Genomic DNA, 5,041 nt, shown 5'->3' on the forward strand with positions numbered 1-5,041 from the left:
ATGATCTCTAGTTCCATCCACATCATTGCAAATGGCAAGATTTCATTCTCTTTTTTATGGCTGAATAATATGTCATTGTGTATATATGTGTATGTGTGTGTGCACACACATATATACACCATATCTTTATTCATTCATCTATTGATGGACACTTGGGCTACTTAAAAACTGCCTCTTGCATCAATATTAATTCTACATAAATGCTCCTCAAATTAGCAGTATAACTACACTCAGGGAAAGTATGCCAAAAAGTATGTTGGCATTCTTTCACTAACCATCAATTCTTAGCAAGCATCTTATATATTTTGGGAAACTATCTTTATCTTACCACTTCATAAATTACTTGCTAAAACAGTCTGTTGTGAGACATTAGATATGAGATCCAGGAATAAATGATATTTTTTAACATATTTTAGTAATTTCCTGAACTGCATTGTTTTGTGATCATAAATTACTGTCAAGTAAGCAAAATTATTTGCTCTTGAAAAATAAGAAATGTGAATCTCTTCAGAGTGAGGGCTGAGTATGTGGAAAAGCTTTCTTCTTTAATAAAAGCAAACTCAGAGGAGGAAATTCTCTCCTCTTTCAGAGGATGTGGTCATGATCATTTTTCAGCAATGCTGGGAATTGCTGAAGCTATGTTGGAAGTATGGATGATTTGTTGGGTGCGGCAGAATACAGAGAGAAAGCACCAAGCACATGGATCATACCACTGAGCTGCTGAACCAATTATGGCACCACCCTGCCGGCAAGTATACTTTGTGTTCTCTGATGTAATTAAGTTCCACTTTCAGTTGTATAGTATTCAATTATTTGAAGCTGAATATTTCCCAATTTAGATAGTGATCTTACAACAGGGCCATTTATGTTCATTGTTTCTGAGTAATTATTCATTCAATGACAAAATGATACAGTAGAACGCTTAGTCATATTGAACAATTAACCAGGACTTGATTAAGTGTATTTTAGTTTCCAAAGAAATAACATGGAAACTGAGATATTTAATTGTCCATTAGCAGTTTGAGGAATTTTCTTTGCGCATAAGGAATCAGTTGTGTTGCCATGATGATTTCAGTTGATGACCTTATTGAGTCCTGGTAGTGCTTGCTAGGTGGTACACTGAAATGGATAAATGGGCAGCGGATTCTTTGCAAGGGGCAAATGTATCCTGGGTTGACTTGGTCACTTTCATGCTGATAGAGGAATATACTGTATTTCCTTTTTTGTAAGACTGCTCTGCAAATGGAAGACATCTTAAAATTTTGGCATACATTAAGTGAAGTGGTGAACTCTATGACCCTGCCCAGACCTACTGCCACATTGGCTCCACATCTACCAATCCAACAAAGATCTTGTCTGGAAGTTTGCATAAGCTCATATCTAAATATAAGGACAGTTAATATTTCAATTCTTTAAATAAAACTAAAATTAAATCTTTTGCACAGCGTTCTTATAATACATGAATTCACAAAAGAAAACTGACGATTCAACAGAAGATGATTTATTAAGAAGTTGATGATCTATCTTAAAAAATATGGATTGTAATTGTTTTGTAACACGTAATAAAACCTTCAGAGAAACCAGCCATTGTTTCTTTTCTCTTATGTTGTTTCCAGAACTCCTTCTGTGAAGGAATCATTTAACCTTCTATTTGAGCACAATATGATGTATCACATTATGCAATGAAATGTTCTGAGATTTACAGTCAGAAATTCAAAGTTTCGTCTCAACACAACTTATTAATTAGTCACTTAACCACCTCATTTCCACTTTTGCGTATGGTTGGAATAATCAAAATAATGATATCTTACCTGAAAGAGTTGTTTTGAGGATCCAGTGATGAAATAGGTGTAAAGTCTTTGTAATTGTTGAAGTTCTATAAACATTTTTTGAGTTTTTTTAGTTTTTATGACTGTTGCAATAATCATAACAATAAAATAAATGTTATGAGAGTTGATGTCTTATTTATAGTGAGAAATTGAGTGATCAAACTGTGTCTTATAATAACATAACAAATACCAACTGGGAAAATGAAATATTTATAAGTACCCTTAAGATATTTATAAAATAAACAGTTTTCTTTTTCTAGTAAGAGTGAAATAAATCAGGGGCACCTGGGGTGGTTCAGTTGGTTAAGTGTCCAACTCTTGATTTCAGCTCAGGTTATGATCTCAGGGTCATGAGATCAAGCCCTGTGAAGGGCTTCCCACTGAGTGTGGAGCCTGCTTAAGATTTTCTCTCTCCCTCTCTCTCTGTCCCTCCCCCCCTGCTCCAGCTCTCTCTCTCTCTAAAAAAAAAAAAAAAAAAAAAAGGAATCAATAAATGTATATTATCAAGCTGAAGTTCCAAATTACTTGTTTCAAATCCTTGAGGAGAAAACATTATAACAGACAGAAAGATAAACATTAAGCTATAAGTGGCACAGAAGAAATAAGAAAATGACTATGAGAATATAGAGAAAGAAGGCCTCATCAGAGAGATGGAAGGTTCAGGTACAAGTTCGTGAATTTAGGTTTCCATAGATCTTCATGCCTTGTGCAAAATGAAAGTCTTACTCGCAAGTTTTATGTGTAGGCAGCTTGAATCTGGTGCCATGGTATAAATACATGTGCAAGGATTATTTTGTACAAAATTTTCCAAAAATAAGAGCAAGTCAAAATCTATACCTCCTTTTTTTTACTATCAGCATTTATATATTCTCACATAGCTTCTCAAAATTGTCCTTACTTCATTAGAATTATGTTTCTAAGTAATAATGCACAGATATCTTATTATATATATTATTAAAATACCTAATTAATTTATTCACTCAATACTTATTGAGCAAATACTATATACCAGTCATTGCCCAAAGAGATGAAGATAATGATGATAAACAAGATACATAATCTTTTCTCTCAAAGAGCTGTCATCTAGTAAAGTAGCACTTCTAAAATTTTAATGTTCACTCAATTTGTAGGGGGAAATTTTACAAAATGCAGATTTTAATTGAGTTGGTCAGACTGGGCTCTAAGAGTCAATTTTCTAATAAGTCCCCAGGAGATGCTGATACTACTGGTCCAGGAATCTCACTATGAGTAGGAAGGTATTTAAGCATACAAACAAGGAAACCAGTAATTATAGCCCAGTGCATGGTGGAGAAGTAGAGAGAAGATACAACACAAAGACATCAATGAGATAGTTGGAAAGAAAGTATGTATTGGAAATAGATCTTCCCATGTAAAAATTTATGATAAATAATAAAGATAGTCCTTTCTGGCTTTCTCCCACTGTGCAAGGGCGCTGAGTGAACCAAGATGGTGGCTCCCATGGATCTGAAGTTGAAGGCCTTCACAAAACTTCAAGACAAAGTTATTGACACTCCACAGAAGGTGAAACTGAAAGACCTACAGATAGAACAGCTAAACAGAACAAAAAAGCATGCACATCTTACAGATGCAGAGATTATGACTTTGGTGGATGAGACTAACAAGTATGAAGGTGTAGGATGAATGTTTATTCTTCAGTCCAAGGAGGTAATTCATAATCAGCTGTTAGAGAAACAGAAAATAGCAGAAGAAAAAAATTAAAGAATTGGAACAGAAAAAATTCTACCTGCAGTGGAGTGTGAAGGAAGCTGAGGACAACATCCATGAGATGGTAATGGTATGAAAGGCACAGTAGGAAACATTTAGTGGAAGCTTCCTGCCCCTTCCTATTCCTGGCAAGGGCAGAGGGGACTGTGTGGTGAAACGTCCTCTCTTTTGTCCTGATGGACACTTTATTTGGATGATCTTGAACCCTGTGTTTTCTATGTCAACCTGATACCTTTTGATTCCAACTCTATTTTTCTCTATGATTCCATTTCTATGTCACCCTGATACCTTTTGATTCCAACTCTATTTTTCTGTCCTGGCTCTGCTTGCCACCCCTGCATCCTGAGCAGAGCTAGGGGTGAGTCACGAACTCCCAGGAGAGGGAAGTTCGGGGTGTGTCACGAACTCCCAGGAGAGGGAAGATGCGATCCAGGACAGATAAGGGAGTTCTGCCGGAGCCTACTACTAGGTTTGCTGGTTAGACCAATAAAAGGCATCTTTTCCCCAACCCATTTTCCTCTCTCCAGCTGAAGGATAAGAACAGAGGGCCAGAGACGCAGAGGCTTTCAACCTCAGCTCCCCCCTGTCCTGTCCAGAGCTTTGGCTCTGTTCCTTTCGCACTGAAGCCTTTCTTGCTTCTTTTCTCCTTTGAGTCAGTCTTTCAACTTCTGAGCCTCCATGCAGATAAGGAAGAGAGAAGACCAGGAAGTGAACCTTGATGGCAGTCTGCCTAAAGACTCCTTCCCTGCTTCCTCCCAAACATTCCAAAAGAAAATGCAGTAATAAACCAGCAGCACCTCCAGGGCTATCTCCCTTTGGCCAGTGGCATAAGGTGGACACTACAATCCTAACGCTCCTACTGGCTTAGGGGCAATGCGTATGTTGGAGCTGGCTTATACTGGCTCAGCAGAGCCAATTATTAAAAAATTGATGGAATTTTATTTCAAGCCAGTTGTGAAACACAGCCATTATTAAAAATCAAGGTATGTAAGTATATAATTAAATTATATTTAAAACAAGGATAATATTCAGAACTTACCCCTTCCTAAAAAATAATAATAACGATAAAGTATATGTGGAAAAATAGGCATATTCACTAAGTATGTTACAAAAGCCATATAAATATATCCTTGTTTAAAAACACTTAGCAAAATTAAAAAATAAAATAAAATAAAAAATAAAAACATTTAATAAAATATATTCCTGATGGATTAGAGAACTAAGCACAATTAGATATTATCAGGAACATAGAAAATGTGTAAATGAATACTCAACTAACCTAGAGATGGAAAAGAACTTTTGAGTTATAAAAGGAATGGGAAAAATCTGAAAAGTATTCAATAATATGACAATAAAATTTAAACATTATTGTGTTTCATAAAGAAAATGAAAAGGTAAGTCTGTTTCTTTTTAGGAAACCCAGTGAATGGTGGAAAACAACTCTCTCTTCATGGACATAGTTATAT

At 35.7% G+C, this 5,041-nt stretch overlaps 1 pseudogene; it reads left to right on the forward strand.

The window, feature by feature from the left end:
• The first annotated feature begins 3,296 nt into the window (after positions 1 to 3,296).
• Positions 3,297 to 3,663, forward strand: LOC113918624 (annotated as a pseudogene).
• The last annotated feature ends 1,378 nt before the right edge of the window (positions 3,664 to 5,041 follow it).

This window comes from Zalophus californianus, chromosome 1 (assembly GCF_009762305.2).
Source record: "Zalophus californianus isolate mZalCal1 chromosome 1, mZalCal1.pri.v2, whole genome shotgun sequence".
Lineage (NCBI taxonomy): Eukaryota > Metazoa > Chordata > Mammalia > Carnivora > Otariidae > Zalophus > Zalophus californianus.